The following is a 20377-nucleotide window of genomic DNA, read 5'->3' as shown; positions in this document are numbered from 1 at the left end:
CTCTTCTACTGGCTACCTCCTCTTAACTCACTTAAGATCTTTGAAATAAGTACTGAAATGTCTCATTTTCTTCTCTCAGAACTCTGAGTCTTAACATTATTGGTGTTACTTTGGCATAGCATTATACCAGAAGAGACATTTAATTAATTCATTCTTTCTATGGGGAAGACATGAATAAATGATTTTCTTTTATTAGTTGGTATATAAACATACATAGTGTTCTGTGTCCTCTAAAATGGCATTTGAATAACTCCCTGAAACAATTTCCTTTGGGGAGCAGATTTTGAGAAGCCTTTGAGAACTTGACATAAGCAAAGCTGTGTCAAATAATCAGCAGGCTGAGTTTGGCATGGCCCAGCCACAGAAGGGGGTGAAAGCAAAATGCCTCACAGCTGCTTTTCCTAAGTTGTTTACATTGGGAGATTAGTGCAGGTTTCTCTTATTACAATATCCTGTCCCTCCCTGAGAACTGTTGTTCCACATCATTTGCCACTGTATATAAAAGATTCACTGAAGGAGGATGGAGATTTTTGATTGATGGACTGCTTGCAAGAATGACACTGCTGCTGGCTGCTGTTGCTGAGTTATGCTAGAGATTAGAGGAAACATGGAACAGTGAAAGTCTAAGAACCAAGACTTTAAGAGTTATGCTAATAGAGTTTTTAGATGTGACTGGTGTTGTTTCTCTGCAAGTCTAAGCACTGAGACTTTAAGAGAGAACATGGGACAGGGCAAGTCTGAGGGCCAAGACTTTAAGAGAGATTAAAGGGAACATGGGACATTGCAAGTCTGAGGGCCAAGACATTAAAAAATATTAAAGAAAATGTGGGACAGTGCAAGTCTAAGGAAAGAGACTATAAAGACTGGAAAAAGAAGCAAGGTTTTGAATAGTAAAGAAGTCAGGCTTGAAAGAATAGAGAAGAAAAGAAGCAAAGCAAAACATCAACAAGGCTGTTGTGCATCTCCATGCAAGCACCCAGCACACCTGACCCCAACTTTCTCCATGTCTGTGTTCTATTGTTTGTCCTTTTTGCATCTCCAATTGCCCACAGTTAAGTTGGGGGAACAATAGCTCATGTGAAAGCTCATGACAATTTCCTTCTTTTTCTGAACTGGAAAATTGTAACTGAAACTACTTTTAATATAGCTCTTCTCTCCCTTTTTCTATTCATCCTTCTATTCACAACCAATTTTAAAGGCAGTATTTTCTCAGTCAACATTAGCCACATATTTTCGTATTTTTTTTAAATTCTCCATGTCCTACAGTGAGCTTATTTACTTTTCTTTTGGATTTTAAAAATAAAAGAATATTATTCTAAGTAGTTGATAGTTTCAGAACTTCGATTTTGTTGTCATTTTTTGGTCTGAACATTGCTTTGCAGGTCAGCAAGGAGAGAAGAGCAACATAATTCAGAGGTTCTTCTGCAACTTCACAATTTCTTAGTTAAATACTTGACAGTGCTACTCATTAGTTGCATCAATAACAGCAAGTAACTTAAAGTTTATTAACCTAATTTCATTTTTCTCCCATAGTGATAATACCTATTTACTTCATTAACATGTGAGAATTAAGTGATAGAAATGCATATTAAATTCTTTGTCACACTCTTACTTAAAAATCTAAGGCAATATCTCTGTTTTCTTTTTTTCCAAGATGGTGACCAGGGTGCAGAAGCAGACGGAGTAAGCTCCATGACTCCAAAATCTTACTGAAATGCTAGAGCAACACTTTGTGGAATTAAAGCACTATTGAGAATCAAAACTCTGACACCCTGAACCACTCTGGTTCACTCTGAAGAGGGAACCACTCTTTCCCTGTGGAAAGCTTTTCCATGCTATGTAATATTGAGAAAACTTGTGGGCTACCACTGCCACTGTCACTGTCACCAACAGGTCCAAACCAGCCAGGGAGACATCCAGCAGACCAAACAGGTGAGCACCAAGCATCACTAGGAATTCCCCCAACCACTCTCAGGATAAACAAGCACAGCCCCTGGGCAGGCTGACCTCCCTCCCCAAAAAAAGAACAATAAACTGAACTATATACTAGCACACATGACAGTGGAAGGTGTGGGATCGTTGAAAGTGCACTGGGGAAAGGGGAGGGGCAAGGAGGTAATCTCCACAAATTATTAGTAAACAAATGCTGGAAAGGCAAGAAGGCCAAGAGTGGGTGGGTGATAAGTCACTACTTGAAGCAGGGCAGGTAGCAGATCACAAAATTCATCTCCTGAACCAGTGAGCAGCACTAAAAGTCAAACAGCCTAGCAAAACTTTAAAACAAAGAGCAAACCATCATAACACCAGGGGGTCTGATGGAACACTGCCCCTGCCCCAGAGAAAGGGCTGGAGCCAAGAAACAATCCACTAGTAAACTAGCACAATGAAAAGCCACTCCAAAGCAGTACAACTAGTGGATTACAGAGCTGTTCTCCTGAACCTGAGGACAGCATGCAAACTTAAACTGCCACACCTCACTGGAGGAGAAACTGACCAAGCAGCTGCAGCTGAAAGACAGAAGAATATAACACTACTCACAAGCCAATCACCTGGCCAGACCATGGCAGAGCTTCTGCTTATAAGCTGTCACCAGGACTGGACACTGAAGGAACAACTCCAGAACTTAAACTAAGACTGACGTTCCATTGTTCCTAAACCAGGAGGATTTTTTTATTTGCTTTGTTTGTGTGTTTTGTTTGTTTATTTTTGTTTTTGTTTTTGCTTATATGTTCATTTCTCCCCACTTATTTCTCCAGTTTTTTGTTGATATTAGTTTTGCTGTTGTGAGCTTTCTATTTTTATTTTTTTCCTGTTATCCTTTTTTTCCCTCTCTTTCTATACTATCAAATTTACCATCATCACCCTCTCATCCCTTCTCTCACCCCATCTACTATCCCTCTTTCTCCTGAGCTAAAATGCATTGCTCCCATCTGCAATAACTCATTCTGGCTGTTCTCATCTACTCTCTTCTACCAGCCCTCACCTTCCTCTCCCATTCTCCTCAACCTGTCACCAAACTACCCCACCCTCTTTCACACTCATCATCCACTGACCAACTTATTATACCAACTTTATAGAACCCCAAAACCATACAATCCCTAACACAAACACTTCACCTACAACAACAGAAATACACCCAAACATGCACAAGGATAAAAAAAGCAGCCCCCACACTGTTTTCCCCACAAACCCACCCCACTTCCCATCACCCCTTTAGTGCCACCTGATGTAACTCACCAAATTTCTGTAGTTAGCATTTCAAACATTTACACCCCAACTCCCACTGCTTATAGCTATTACCACCAAAGGGTCTTCTATGTAACAAATAAACTACTGGTCAGGTATTAAACCTGTCAATTAGTAAATATTAAATTACACCTAGACCAGGGGAAGAAATAGCACACCAACTTAGCTAAAACACAAGGCAGCCACAAAACAAAAACACCATCAAGGGAAAGAAAATAGGTGACTAAAAGCACCAACTAGCCTATCAAGAACATAGTTGCAAAGAAACAATTAGAGGGATGGGAAGAAGAAAAATGGATGGAAACCATTCTCTCCCCAAAAATAATTTAAAACAGGATTCAGAGAGAAATGAAGAAAATGGATACCCAGTTCTGAACTCCAACAAAACAAAGATAAATGACACCATGTAACCCAATGATGTCCACAAAAACTTTCTCAAAGAAGAAATCCTGCAAGTAATCACTGAGATTTTCAAGGAGGTGATACAAGACATGGTTAAACAAAATGTACAAGAGGCACTCAAGAAATTTCACGACACCAAAAATAAAGAATATGAGAAGACACAAAAACAAGTAAATGAACTCACTGAAACCCTAAATAAACAACAAAGTGAAACAGAGAATGCTATAAATAGAGATAAATGAATTAAAGATGAAAATAGATAATATTAAAGAGGAAGTAACACATGATATAGAAAACCTCAGGAAAGAATGAAATAGAATCATAAAAAACTGTGGATAGCCACTCTAGCAGACTAGAAGAACCAGAAGACAGAATCTCAGATCTTGAAGATAAAATGGAAATTAAAGGAAAAACTAAAGAACTGTTAGCCAAATTACTCAAGACCTGGGAATGAAATATGTAAGAACTCACTGACTCATCAAAAGACCAAACCTGAGAATCATGGGCATTGAAAAAGGAGAAGACGTCCAAGCAAAAGGGATTCATAATATATTCAATAAAATAATAACAGAAAATTTCCCAAATCTAGAGAAAGTTATGCCCATTAGGTACAGGAAGCCTCCAGGACAACAAAGAGACTTGACCAAAATAGAATTTCCACACAACTTATTATCATTAAAACAATAAGCAAAGAGAATAGAGATAGAATATTTAAGGCTGTAACAAAGAAAAAACAGATAACATACAAAGGTAAAACCATCAAAATCACAACATTTCTCAATAGAAACATTAAAAACAAGAAGGGCATGGAGTGAAATATTCCAGGCACTGAATGAAAATAACTACAACACTAGGATACTCTACCCAGCAAAACAATCATTCAAAATAGATGTAACAATAAAAGTCTTCCATGATAAACAGAAACAAAAACAATAAATGACCACCAACCAAACCACCACAACAAAAGATTCTCCAAAGGAATTCTGCACACAGAAAGTGAAAGCAAACAAAAACATGAGAGAACAGGCAGTATCCAATGCAGGAGAAGAAAAGACAAGGAATCAAAGAATAACATTGATTCAGTTGCTCACAATCAAACCCATAAACAACAAAAGCAATTAAATGACAGGTATATCCACATACCTATCAATATTAACACTGAATGTCAATAGACTCAACTCCTCCATCAAATGACACTGTTCAGCAAACTGGATGAAAAAGGAAGATCCAACAATCTATTGTTTACAGGAGACCCATCTCATTGAAAGAAACCAACACTGGCTTAGGGTAAAAGGCAAGAAGATGTTTTACTAAACCAATGGCCCCTAAAACCAGGCAGGAGTAGCAACAATTATCTCAGACAGAGTAGACTTCAAACTTATATTGATCAAATGAGATAAAGAAGGACGCTCCATACTAATAAAAGGAGAAAAACACCAAAAGGAAATAGCAATTATCGACCTATATGTACCCAACATCAGTGCACCTAATTTCATCAATCATAATGTAAAGGACTTAAAAGGACATATAGACTCCAACACAGTGGAAGTGGGAGAATTTAATACCCCCATATCACCAATAGATAGGTCATCCAAACAAAAAAACAATAAAGAAATCCTAGAACTAAGTCACACCATAGAACAAATGGACCTAGCTGATGTCTACAGAATACTTCATCCAACATCCCCACAACGTACATTCTTCTCAGCAGCTCATGGAACTTTCTCCAAAATTGATAATATGCTAGGGCACAAAGCAAACTTCAGCAAATATAAAAAGATAGAAATATTCTGTGCATTCTATCTGATCACAATGCATTAAAATTAGAACTCAACAACAAAAACAACAGCAGAAAATATGCAAACAATTGGAAGCTGAACAACACATTGCTCAATGATCAGTGGGTCATTGATGAAATAAAAAAGGAAATTAAAAGGTTCCTGGAAGTTAATGAAAATAAAAACATGACCTACCAGAACCTATGGTACACAGCAAGGCAGTCCTAAGAGAAAAGTTTATAGCCATGAGTGCACATATTAAAAGGACAGAAAGATCTCAAATTAATGATCTAAAGCTACATCTCAGTCTCCTAGAGAAACAAGAAAAAGCAAAACCCAAAACAAACAAAAGTGGAGAAATAATAAAAATAAGGGCCAAATTAATGAAATAAAAGCAAAAAACTATATACAAAGAATCAACCAAACAAAAAGCTGATTCTTTGAAAAAATAAACAAAATTGACAAATCCCTGGCAAATCTGACTGAATGAAGAGAGAAAAAACCCAAATCAATAAAATCAGAAATGCAAAAGGGGAGATAACAACAAAATCATGGAAATCCAGGAAATCATCAGAGACTACTTTTAGAATCTGTATTCCTATAAATTTGAGAAACTTAAAGAAATGGACAAATTTCTAGATACTTACAACCATCCAAAATTGAGCCAAGAGGATATTAACCACCAGAATAGATTTGTAAAACAAAATGAAATTGAAGCAGCAATAAAAGAGTCTACCAAAAAAGAAAAGTTGAGGACCTGATGGATTTTTTGCTGAATTTTATCAGACCTTTAAAGAAGAACTAATACCAACTCCTCTTAAACTTTTCCATGAAATAGGTAGGGAAGGAAAACTGCTTAACTCATTCTATGAAGCCAGTACTACACTCATCCCACAAAACCAGACAAAGACACGTACAAAAAGGAGAACTACAGGCCAATCTCTTTAATGAACATTGATGCAAAAATCCTCAATAAAATAATGGCAAACCAAATTCAACAACATATCAGAAAGATCATTCACCATGACCAAGTCTGCTCATAACAGGGATGCAGGGGTGGTTCAACATATGCAAATCTATAAATGTAATACAACACATTAATAGAAGCAAAAAGAAAAAACACTGATCATCTCAATAGATGAAGAAAAATCCTTTGATATGATTCAACACCACTTCATGATAAAAGCTCTAAGAAAACTGGTAGTGGAAGGAATATACCTCAACATTATAAAGGCTATATATGACAAACCTATACCAACCTCATACTTAAAGGAGAAAAACTGAAACCTTTTACCCCAAAATCAGGAATGAGGCAATGAGTCCCACTATCCCCACTCCTATTTAACATATTCCTAGAATTCCTAGCCAGAACATAAGGCAAGATGAAGAAATAAAAAGAACACAAATAGGTAAAGAAAGTGTCAAAATATCCCTATTTACAGATGACATGATTCTATACATCAAAGACCTCAAAAACTCCTAGATACTATAAATAGTGTCAGTAAGGGGGCAGGATAAAAAATCAACCTACAAAAGTCATTTGGTTTTCTATACACCAACAATGAACATACTGAAAAAAAATGTATATGGAAACAATTCCATATACGATAGCCTCAAAAAAAAATCAAATACCTACGAGTAAATTTAACAAAGGATATGAATGATCTCTACAAGGAGAAGCTACAAACTTCTGAAGAAAGAGATTGAGGAACACTACAGAAGATGGAAAGATATTCTGTGCTCATGGATTGGTAGAATCAATATAGTAAAAATGCCTATACTACCAAAAGCAATCTACATGTTCAATGCAATTCTCATCAAAATCCCAATGACATTCATCACAGAGATTGAAAAATCTACCCTAAAGTTCATTTGGAAATGCAAGAGACTGCGAATAGCCAAGGCAATGCTCAGCAAAATGAGCAATGCTGGAGGTATCACAATACCTGACTTCAAACTATATTACAAAGCAATTGCTATAAAAACAGCATGTTCTTGGCACAAAAACAGATATGAAGACCAGTGGAACAGAATAGAGGACCTGAATATTTATCCACACAGTTATGCCCACCTTATTTTTGACAAAGGTGCCAAAAACATACAATGGAAAATAGACAGCTTCTTCAACAAGTGTTGCTGGGAAAAGTAGTTATCTGCCTGCAAAAAAACAAAATTAGGTCCATGTTTATCACCCTTTACTAATATCAACTCAAAATGGATCAAGCACCTTAATATCAAACTCAAAACTCTGAATCTAGTGCAGAAAAGAACAAGGAATACTCTGGAAGCAATAGGTGTAGGCAAGGATTTCCTCAATAGAACCCCAACAGCTCAACAACTAAGAGAAAGGATAGGCAAATGGGATTACATGAAATTAAAAAGCTTCATCACAACAAAATAAATGGTCTCTAAACTGAAGAGACCACCCACAAAGTGGGACAAAATATTTGCTAGCTATAAATCAGACAAAGGATTGATAATCAGAATATACAGGGAGTTCAAACAACTAAACTCCCCCCAAAACAGTGAACCAATAAAGAAATGGGCAGCTGAACTAAACAGAACTTGTTCAAAAGTAGAAACTCAAATGGCCAAAAAACATGTGAAAAAATGTTCACCATCTCTGGCCATAAAGGAAATGCAAATCAAAAACACACTAAGATTCCACCTTCCCCCTTTTAGAATAGTTATCATCAAAAACACCACCAACAACAGACGGAGAGGATGTGGGGAAAAAGGAATGCTTATACACTGCTAGTGGGAATACAAGCTAGTATTACCATTGTGGAAAACAATATGGAGTCTTCTTAAAAAACTAAACATAGATTTGCCATATGATCCAGCAATACCACTCCTTGGGATAATCCCAATGAATGCAACTCAGGTTACTCAGAGGCACATGCACACCCATGTTTATTGCAGCATTATTCACAATAGCCAAGTCATGGAAATAGCCAAGATGCCTCACTACTGATGAATGGATTAAGAAAATGTGATATTTATACACAATAGAATTTTACGCAGCCATGAAGAAGAATGAAATCTTATCATTTGTAAGTAAATGGATGGAACTGAAGAACATCATCTTAAGCGAAGTTAGCTAGACTCAGAAAGCCAAAAATCATATGTTCTCCCTCATATGTGGACTTTAGGTGTAGAACAAATGCAGTAATAATATTAGACATGGGTCACATGCCAAGGGGTGGACACATACAGAAGGAAAATGGAAAGGTAGGAAACCCAAAACTTGAAAGTTTGACATGCCCACTGCAGAGGAACTAATATAGTAACCTTAAAGTGACAGAGACCTCTATGGGAAGGTGACTGGGAAGTAGTGAAGAGTTCTGGTAGAGACAAACCAATTCAGGTTGTAATATACATGTGCATGGAAGCAATGAAAGGAATTTCTCTGGATAGCTATACAGATGCTCTCAAACTAGTAAGAACATTATGCCTTTCTCATTTTTGTTTATGTCTTCTCTTCAAAATTGAAGAAGAGGGAAGAACAGGTTCTGCCTGGAAGCAAGGGCTGTGGATCAGAGAGTGAAGAAGTCTGAATAATAGAAAATGTAGCTTCACCACCTTCAGTGGCCACCACCTAATACCACTGTATCCTTGGGTCATCTCAACCTTCCAATACCAACTTTTCTATCTATGACACAGATAATAAAACTTTCTTTTCTGCTTCTCCAGATTGGTGGGAGAGTAAAATGATTGATGTGAAATTGAATGAAAATGCTCTGTAAACTCTTTAGCATTCACAAGTAAGTAGTATTTACAAGTTTGCACAAAATTCATTCTGTATAGTACATTGAGCTTTTCCTTTTTTTCTAAAATATCTTTTTATACAGTTACAAAATGAAATATAATACACTGCGGGAAAGTAAAGTGTTACTTTTGTAGTCTATCCCTGCTGAGACAACTGATGGGAGAAAAGTGAACTCAGATGGAGTTTCTAGTAGATCTAAGTGAGAAAAGAATAGTTATAGAAAATCAGAAAAATAAATCTTAGAATGGAGAGTTCAGAGAAAACACAGACTTAATAATATTATGTCATCATAATATTATGATGGAGAAAGATACATTGTATGTTAGTTTTAGCAGATTTGTTGACTTTATTACTAATCATGATATTTAATAAATTTAAGAATAGAGATATAATTTCCTGTGTAACATGGAGGCTTTTTTCATTAATTATACCTTTATTATTAATGCTATATGGAACATGGATCCAGGAATCCTCAGTTATGATCCTAATTTTACTCTTATTCCCTAGTATACTTTAAAACCCTGAACAAATTCTTTATCTTATCTTGGACTCACTTTTTTCACATATGAAATGTGAAAGGTAAGCTAGATACTATTAAAATATCTTCTTATTATTCAATTGTTTTTCTACTTGAGAAAAATATAATTGACCTAGTGGCATGTATTGTATTCTTATAGTCGTTGGACAACACAGTAAGTAATTAGTGAACAATTTGAGCATTTCTAATGCTTTGCTCAGTACACATATTCCTTCTTCTCAGAAATGAGCAAACAGCTGAACTGACCTTTGAGTGGAGACTGCAGATGGCATTTGATATGGAAACCTGCAGCATTAAGTAAAATTAATTTTTTCATGGAATATGAACAATAACATGCTGACCAACACCAAGAAAGCTTTCATACTACAGAGAAAGTAATAGACAAAGTCATTTTTAAATTTTACTCTATTATTTATACTTCCAAAATAAATTAACTTGCCAATAGGAAATCAGGAATATCCATTTGCTTATCCATGAATGAGAAGACATACATTCTGGTATTATGTAAAGTATCCAGAAAAGTCTAAGAATATAAATACAAAGTGCACATGTACTTGGCATTCAGCACTGCAACAGGTACTTTCCCAATCCCCTTATGGTGACTTACAGGTCATTATTCTTCCCCCTTTTGTTGTTATCCATTGAAATTTCAGAGCATGATTTTAGTGCAGTTAGAAGTGAAGTGTTTAGGCTTTGAAATGAGTTTAAATTCCATCTCAGTAATGTTTTATTTCATAGAATATGTTGCTTACCATGGTCCTTCTGTCACTGGTGTCCTCGAATGTAAATTCGGGACAAGTCTGTGTGTTGTGAGAATGAAAGCATGCCTGCCACATTGTAAGTATTTATTGTATATAATCATTTAACCATAACTTTCCCTTTCCTCTGTTATCCTATTTTGTGTGTGAACTCCAACATATATAATGATGGACTTGCAGCAAACTTTGGCCTCACATTTCCTCAAGCACTTCATTAATAAGTCTCATTTCTATCCTACTCCAGTTACCCACAGGGGACAATCATGCATTAGAAGAGCTGACACACTCCAATTGACATTGATACAATTCTGATCTCTGGGTTTGGAAAAGAAACTCAGGGCAGAGGAGTTGAAGAATATGAATAAAAGAGAAAAATCAATTACAAGTTGATTATAGAAAATCAGGCAAGAAATTATTATGTTTGTCCTAGTTTAATCATAATGAAATTGAAGAGAAATGGTAGGGCCCAAGCACACTGTTCAAGTAAAACTACCCCCTTCCCACTCCAAAGCAGGAAAAGAACAAACACTGTTTTCCCTCATTTAGGTTATGTGTTAATTACAGTTCTGCTGGGCCATTGTTCTTGTGAATTTGTCACCCTCACTCAAGGGTCAGTGCTAACAGAGCAGGCTTTGTCTACATTGGTAATCACTGCGCACAGGGAAAGAAGACATTGTGAACGATTGTGTAAATTGCTTAAAACTTGGTTTTTTTTTAAGTACTAGACAGTTAATGGTGTTAAAAAGCCATTGCTTTTGATTCAGTGACAGTTTTTTCCCATTGAGATAGCTTTTGCCCAAAGCTTCACACTTTATAAAATGTATTTGATAATTATAGTAGTTAATATGAAAGGCAACGTGGTGATATGTCCGATAGTCTCAAAATAACAGAGAACATATTAATTATGACACTATGATATATTTCATCTGAGAATGACATTCCCTTTGGTATTTCTCTGTAAGTTTTCAAACTATCTGCATATTCTTTATAAGTTTTTGTAGCTAAATTTTTTGTAAAACCCAAGATTTTCCCACATATTTTTTGTTGGAATGAGGTTTTAAAATTTTTTCCATTCATATATTGGTGAAAAAACTTTAAACGGAGATATATAAGAATTCTTTAAATTTTGGGTATAAAAAGTGAAAGACATTCTCTCAAGAAAATGTTAATGGGGAAGATGTTTTCTGAATTTTTTTTATTTCCCCTACTCCCCAAGGAAAGAAACCAATATCTCAGTCAGTCTTAGTATCCTAAAGTCCAAGAATTCTCTGCAATAGTCTCTCTGAAAGACTAAATGTGATTCCTATTGATCTACATATTCAGAATACTCCTTTTCTCTCCAAATACTGAATAATGAAGCAGTCACAGGGCAAACACAATGAACACTCAGGAGAAGAACAGAAAATAAAATGGTCATTGGTCAAGAACAGTTGACAAATCTAGCTTTGTAAATGTTTCAGGGTGTTTATAAATTGGGACTGAAGTATATTCTTTGACTAGAAACTGACTCCACTCCCACAATTAGCAAACCAACCAGTACCTTATTCTACTAATCAATGGGCTTGACATTTGGAAGTTCCTTAGCATTTCATTAACATTTTTGACTACATCTAACAAAATAGAATTGGGACACTTATCTTTTCTGAATGCTGTACAGTTGGGTTTTGTTGTTATTATTATTGTGTTTTGAGTTTTTAAAAATTTAATTGTTTATTTTTAGCCTTTTCTACTCATTCAGAGTATTGGGGTGGTTTGATATCTCAGTCAGACTTAGTCCAGAGCAGTGGCAGGCCTAGTGGACAACTAACCTTTTAAAAGATGGAAGTCAGTTTTGGGAAGGAGTCATTCAAGAAAGTTGTATTTATCATTACTGTTTCTTTAATATTGTGACTCTTTCTTTAGATTTACTTTGGAATGTCAGCCTTTTGTGGAACAACCTTTCCTGTAGTCTTCTCTGCATCATTTATTCAACTAGAAGCAATGATTCAGTGCCATAGTTTTAATAGTGGGTAGAAGAGCCAACCATAGCCTAGATGTTATCCTTTTCCAGGGCTCAGAGTTTTGATTGACTCTACTTGGTCAAATAATTTCTCAATTTTATCTTAGTTTAAATTTTCTTCTTTGAACCCTACACATCCCTCAAATTATAGTTTCCCATTATATTCTTGCTTGAAAACTTTCTGACTCCTTTCTAAGCTCCCTTTTCATGACAAAGGCAAACATTACAAACTCATGAAAACAGTGGTTGCAAAATTGTTTTTCCCTTTTTATATTTTGGTGCAAATATTGGTTAATGGATTTCTTGCTACTGTAGCAATGATAAAATATGCAGGATTCACTTTATTTCAGCCTAGACAGTGAGCAGCAAAAGTTTATTGAAGGCTCTAAGTATCACAACTTCATTATGGAGCAGTGAAACATGTAGTATAAGTGTCACTAGTGATATCTTAGAAACAAAGTCTTAATGAAAAAATTGCCTATGCTTTCATGAGTCAAAAAATACATAGAGCAGTACCCAGTCCACAGTCAAAATGTATCTATGATAATCATTACTTTTACTAATACTGCTAATTTGAACTTGGGAGCTGGAATGTTGGCTATTTTATTTATATATACATTTTTTTATTTCCTATGTTAGACATGTTACTCATGTCTAATCTGAAAAACTCTACACTCCATTCCTGTTCTGTATTTTAGCCTGCTCCTTTTTTAGACCTATGTTTTCAATTGGCCTGTGGTGGTTTTATATGAACAATCAATTTCTATGCTTAGTGGAGCTATATAAAAAAGCAGTGGTTCTTTTTAACATTAGCTCAAGTATACAGGGTGGATTCAAGTTTGTGTACTCATTTTATCTCACCCTATATAGAATGTCACTCTTATCTAATACGTTTAAGCTTTTGGGCATTCTAAACTTCCAAGTGATATGACATTACTGCGTGTATACAAGAAATGGCAGCACCAACACAAAACAAACTATGATTTTGGCTTTAGAAGTCAATAAAACTCTAGGCAGTGACACTGTTTTAACTCCTAAAGAATGGCAAGGTCTGAGCCAGAAATAAGTTTCTTATGAATCTCTACTCTTATGTATCTGTCATACATAAGGCTAGAGATTCACAGTGAGATCTTTGAGATTGGAACCCTCCCAGGTGTGAACACCCTGACTCTAGTGCTTTGCATTCTGGTTACAGGCATTACAAAGTATGTACTCAAGATGACACCTGTGGAACTCCTTAGGTACTACCATACCCTCCATAGGCCTCAGTGACTTTGATCATGATTACTATCTGGATGCCACTTTTAAGAAATCTGCAATGGAGGAGCCTGAGGCTATAATTTCAAAACACACTCAAGAAAGTTCAATGAATGTGAAATTGATAATCAACAAATATTACATTTGCCAAGGATCATTGCATTGTAGATTTCTAGGAGCAATTTTAAATAGATAATTACCACCTTATCTCAAAGAGCAGCGTAACTCTATGTTAAAAAGAAAAGTAAATTATGCTATTTTATGCAAGAAATGGACAAAGATACTAATACTCCTCCAAAAGTAAACAGAATGATCCATTCATTGTTCATTCCTTTGTGTTAGAAGTCTTCTAGAACATTTATAAAAACTGTGTTTAATTCACAAAATAATTATACATTTGATCAACAATGAATCTAGTGTAGACTCAGGACCATAAACTGTTTAGGTAGAAAATGCAATGTAGCATTAGACATATATTTGGCACTAAAGCCCAAAATTATTCTTTCAAAATTACTGAATGTATGTCTATTTTGTGCCAGACTATCTTCTAGGTATAGAACTATTGTACTAAAAATACTTAAGTATGAATTCCATACTTATGAACTATCATAAAGTTGGTATATTTTAAACAACTGCTGAAAAACTAACCCAATTATTTTGACCTGAGGTGGCATCTTAAATATCTACATTCAATTTAAAGGTGACTAGTTTTAATATCATTTTCATATGGGCGTTTATAAATTAGGTAAATGATTGAAAAAAATAATCTGTCTACAAAAAAGATTTTCCTGATGTTTCTTTCTGAATGAAAACCCAGATGGACCTTGCTTTACACCAAATTTCTGTGGAAAAAACAGATTTGGAAAACTATACAAAAGCTTTAGGGGGCTCTCTGGAGGGTGGCTATAGCTCCACTGCCTTGGCTCATTTGGTTGAGCTCAGGCTCCATTTTCTCCCAATCAGTATTCAGAAGTGAGGTCCACTGAGTGCAAGGCAATCAATGTAAAGTATCACTAGTCATCATCAAGGACATATGTAAAAAACATGCCTCACTCCTGAGTAACTCCAAGTCTACATAAATCTGAAAGAGTCTTAAAATAAATATACATTTTTTTCAACACAAAAATCCAGACCAGGCATCCCAAATATTTATTCTTATTACTGTAAGGAAATTATGGTTGTAATATTTTAATATTATGATGATCCTAACTGAGAAAACTTGTACAAAATATTTACCCAATTAAACAATGTATATAAGGTACTTGAACAAATTTGGAAGAAATGTAAGCTTCTACTAGCTACTACTATCTTGATGATAACATGAAAATAATAATAGAATATATTTCTCAAAAAATTGGACAATAGAAAAAGTAACTTCAAAATTTCTAAATTGGAAAAATTGTAAATAAATGCTGCTTTTCTAGACATCATAACTTATTGCACTAATTTAAGAGTAAAAACTCAGAGTAGCAATTAATTGTGTTGAGTCTGGTCTGTGGGGACTCAACACAAAAATTTGAAAAAAATAGTTCAAATTTTTCATCCCCAAGAATTTTCCTTCTCTGTCCAACCTATAAGAAGAAAGTAATAGGCTAGTCAATTAGGTGAAGGAGAGAAAGGCCCAGAGAAGGACAGACAATTCTAATTTTTTTTCTTTTGGCAGTACTAGGGTTTGAACCCAGTGCATTGTGCTTGTTAGTCAGGTGCTTTGCCACTTGAGCCACACTTTCAGCCCATTTGCTTTAGTTATTTCTTAGATAGGTTCTCCATTTTTTTGTGCAGGTGAATCTGGAAAAAATTGACCTACCTATGGCTCCTCCTGGGATAGCAGGCTTGCCCCACCACAGCAGGATACTGCCAGCCTATCTGATTAAGAAAATGTGCTATTTATATACAATGGAATTTTATTCAGCTATAAAAGAAGAATGAAATTTTGTCATTTACCAGTAAATGGATGTAACTGGAGAACCTCCTCTTATGTGAACTTAGCTAGGTTCACAAGGTCAAAAGCTGCATATTTTCTCTTATATGTGGAATACGAACTCAACAAAACGAGCAATGCTGTGAAACACAGGTCACATAAGGAGAGGTCACATATGAGAGAGGAAGGGTAAAAGAAGGAAGTTTAGAAGGTGAATATGGTTGATGTACTTTCTATACAAGAATGAATATAGACTTTTAAAATCTGATGAAATCACCATAAGAAGGAGACTAAGGTAGAAGGAAGTAAAATAGAGGAGAGAAACCAACTGGGGTTATAATACATACATACATGAAAATGTCACAAGGAAACTCCCTGTAGAGGTATGTTAAACAAACCAAAATGTCTTTTATCAAAAACAGAGAGCAGGAAGGTAAAACAGATTCTGTCTGGGGGTTGGTACCAGTGGAAGGGGGGAGGAAATAAGGTAAGGGTATAGGATAGTGAATATTATGGAAATATTATGTACTCATGTATGAAATGGACAAATGATAACTGTTGAAACTATTCCAGGAATGAGGGGAGGAGAAGATAAAGGAGAATGACGGTGGGGGGTGAATTCAACTATGATATAATGTAAGAACTTTGTAAATGTCACAATGTAACCCCAGTACAATAATAATATGATAATAAAAATGAAGTTTCCTTTTCATCAAAAATCCATATTTTTGGCAACACTGGGGTTTGATCTCAGTACCACAGGTTTGCAAGGCAGGAGCTCTTTCCACTTGAGCCACTCTGTCAGCACTGTTTCTGTAATTTTCATTAAAAAATGAAGATTTAGCCCTTAAAACCTACAGGCAAATGATATTTTGTTAAAATTTCTGGTTCTTGGTAAAATTAGTTTTAAAATGGGTCTGATGGACAGGTTGATTATCTGAAGCAAACAAGTTTGATTAGCATGTCAATTGTTTCAAATAATAGCCCAATTATTTACAAAAGCAATGAATTTCTGGAGAGTGAAAAGATAACTGAGCAAAGTAAAACAAAATCAAAGAAAAATAAAAAACAAGGATGAATTAGTGAAGAAACTCATAGGGCAGAAGCATTTTATGTGACCACTATCACTATAAAAATGCACTACATTAGAAATTTTCATTTCTCATGGACATTAACAGAATAAAATTTGGCTTTTCAAGTGGATATTAACCTTCCATTATACTAAGATAAAAATTCATAGAACTGGCTATTTAAAAATGAAAAGCAACAAATATAAACCTTTAAGACTTTATGCTACTATACTAACATGGCCTTATTTTTTTTTAAATTTTTGATGTAATTAGATGTCAAAGAATTTTTGTGAAATTAATATTTGTGTATACTATTTCGTGGAAATTTTCTCTAGCTATTCCTGAGAAGTATACAGAGAGATGACTTCAGGAGAATGAGAGGTGTACAATATATTCGTATATGGAATTGTCACAATGAATTCCCCACGTACAACAAACATATCCTAATTAAAAAAAATTAAATAAATCTTACCAACAAAAAACATAATTTTAAAGAGTCTTATCCCAAAAACAATAAACACTGTGGCTAAGGCAACATTGTTTAACTTTGTGTCTGCATACAGTTTAGATCTTTTATCATGAACTCAGTCTTGAATGCTTAAAAGCTGGAAGAAATTATTTTATTTGCATTACCCAGTGCTCCCTTTGGACATATACTAAAATTGGAACAATACAGAAAAAAATTAGCATGGCCTTTGTGCAAGGATGACATGCAAATTCAGGAAGCATTCCAAATTAAGAAAAAAATGTCCAACACTCATTTACCACTGAGTAGCTGCTAGTCTTGATTAAGGGATTAAAACGAGAAAATAACCTAGACTTTGTGTCAGGCAAGTTATCAATCAATGCAAATGTAGAGAGATAAAATTATAACAAATAGAAAAAAATTTCTAACACTTATTTTATAAAAACTAAATTCAGTAAATATCTAAAGCAATCTGGTTGTTAAGCATCAAGTTCATATTTTTAAATAACCAGGAAGAAGAATGAATGTTACTTTGGTAAATTTTAGAAAGTTTTTTCTCTTGAAACCTTTTGGTTTTTGAAAGCTCTTTTTTATTTAAGTTTGTTTTTACTGGAATATTAAAATTGTATGTGCTAATGGTGTCATATGATGCATACATTCTTTAATGTTGTGTGTACCTCCTTACACTGTACATATTGATCTCTAGTTCTGTTCAAAATATCAAAAATGATAAGAATTCACTTTTAATACCTGAACAGCCACATCATCACAAGCTATTTTTTGTTTTGTTTTACTTTTGAACCATTCTTATTTGGGCAAGCTGATATCTCATTGTTTTTCACTTGGATTTTAGCATATATGGGGTTGCCATTTACAGGACTTGTTTTAAGAGATGTTTGTTAAAGTCTATTGGATATTTCTACATCATGTGTTTTGTTGCTTTGAAGTTTTTGGAGTTCTTTATTTATAATGAATATCCACTCCTTGTTAGATGTATAATTTGCAAATATTTTCTCCCACTCTGTGCATTGTTTAGAGATTTTGGTTATAATTTCTTGTAGCACATAGTGATACTTTAGTGGAATAAGGGAAACAGTGTAATCTCATCTCTGTTTCCAGGACTAAGCTCTGCCTGTGTATCTGCATGTCCATTTGCATTTTTTGTTAAAATATTAACCTTCAAAAATATTTAGACAGTACATACAGAACACTTATAGATTGTATCAGAATATTTACAGATTTTATTTAAATGAATAACACATACATGCATTCTGATAAGTATTAGGTGATTAATTTACAAGTAGAGAATTTAGAATAATGACAAATTAAAAATAAGCACTGTCATTTATTTGCTATAATTTATGCAATTACTCTCTTTATCTATTCACATGAATGATTTTCTTGCCATATAGACTAAAACTTATGTGGACAAGTTTTAAGTATACCAAGTCATTTTATGCACTTCATCACAGATTTACATTTATACTAAGTGATGTATGAGAAATACAGCTTATTATACCTTTTTGTGAGTTTTAACATTCATTGGACTACAGCCAACACATATAATTTGTTGGTACAAGTTATTGTGAATCATGTAACAGTCATAGATGTGGCCAGGTATTTCTGGAAATACCCACAATACTTTCACCAACTATTGGAACAATAGATTAATGGAGGCTTAGAATGCAGACAGCAAGATTCTTTAAATGAAAAAGAATTTTTGGATACTCTCGCATGTTTTGATGAAGTCCGGTGTAGTGAAAAATTTTTAATTTTTTAAAAAATATTTTACCATCTATTTTGTGGTTCATATTGTCCAAAAACATTTTAGATTATATTTCAGGTTTAATTGTGAAAAGTGAGTTGGAGTTTGGCAATGCCTACCTATAATCTCAGGGCTAGAAGAATCATGGTCTAAGGTGAGCCCTGGTAAACAGTCAGTGAGAGCTCATCTCAAAAATAAGCCAGGCATGGTGGTACAAACCTGTAATGCTATGGGAGCAGGAGAGCAGAAGTTGGAGGATTGCAGTCCAAGTCCAGCTGGGCAAAAATACAAGATGATATCTGAAGAAATACTAAAAGCAAAAAGATTGGGGCATGTCTCAAGTAGTAGGGTGCTTGTAGTGAGAGGCTCTGAGTTCAAGTCCCAGTACTGCCAAAACAATTTTAAATTTTTGTTAAAAGTGTAGGTGTTCCCTGTGAGTTTACAAAAGTCTAAAGACAACAAAAAGGTAAACATTAAAATGTAAAGACTGTCACATTGTGCATTCAATGAGGCTAGAACCTAGCTGATGATTGGCTTTTGAACTAATGGACACCAAGTTGCATTGTTTAGATTTCTAAGAAAAGCTTGCAAAAGTATCAACTTTATAAATTTTGGTTTTTATTTTGTAGCCTAATATTTTGGTTAATTGTAAACCATATCAGTTAAAAATGTCAAAAATTTGACTTAAAGGTATAAAAGAAGGAAATGAAATTTCAAGTGTCAGTTGAAACACAGACACACACACACACACGTCATGGGAGGACAAGGTGATGCTTTTGTCAATCATCTTATCATCACTTGAAAGGGAAAACGCAATACTGAATGAAGAACCGTGGCCACAAGGGTCCTCACCTGTTGCACACATGGCTGTTCTCAAAGCAATGTTACCTGCATTTTCAAGTGCCCATTAGATTTACTCTAAAGCTTGTCAACTTATTTATCTTTGATTGAATTTTAAAAAATTTTGATAGGCTGACAATTAGATCATTCTTTGCTGATGTTCTCATGTAGACTTTTTCTGGATTTAGTTATTGCTTACTTTCCCTCTTAAAATATCTTACTCAAGCACCCTACATTTGTCATGATATTTTAATTGCCAGTCTCCAACATTACAATGTTTCCTCTCTTTATAAAAAAATAATTCTAATCACTTTAGCAAACATTCTTGCTGACTTGATTACTTGAATAATATCCATGGAAAGGATGCAACCAGGTTCTTTCACTTCATCTCCTAAGAAATCATTGTGACATTAAATAATGACATTAATTCTTCTGGAATGTCAAGAAACACTGAAACAATTCAAATGCTGGAATGTCAAGAAAGCAAAATGTATACCTGCCCAACCCCAAAGACCCTCCTGCTAATGTCTAGCACCTCCCTCCATCCTCCTTCCCAACCATCTTATCT

At 34.7% G+C, this 20377-nt stretch overlaps 1 long non-coding RNA gene and 1 other non-coding gene across 2 annotated transcripts in view; both read left to right on the top strand.

The window, feature by feature from the left end:
* Positions 1–9734, top strand: part of LOC141420795 (uncharacterized) — a 44146-nt gene extending 34412 nt beyond the window's left edge. Inside the window, exons 2-3 of the long non-coding RNA XR_012445443.1 lie at positions 1655–1932; positions 8921–9734. This is a non-coding gene — a long non-coding RNA (uncharacterized lncRNA). The remainder of the gene's footprint in view (positions 1–1654; positions 1933–8920) is intronic.
* Positions 9735–17374: 7640 nt separating this feature from the next.
* On the top strand, positions 17375–17478 carry LOC141416297 (U6 spliceosomal RNA). The gene has a single exon (XR_012441047.1). It is a non-coding gene; the product is annotated as a U6 spliceosomal RNA (small nuclear RNA).
* The last annotated feature ends 2899 nt before the right edge of the window (positions 17479–20377 follow it).

The sequence above is a fragment of the Castor canadensis genome, chromosome 1, assembly GCF_047511655.1.
Source record: "Castor canadensis chromosome 1, mCasCan1.hap1v2, whole genome shotgun sequence".
NCBI classification, from domain to species: Eukaryota; Metazoa; Chordata; class Mammalia; order Rodentia; family Castoridae; genus Castor; species Castor canadensis.
This window is presented reverse-complemented; position numbering and strand designations above follow the sequence as displayed.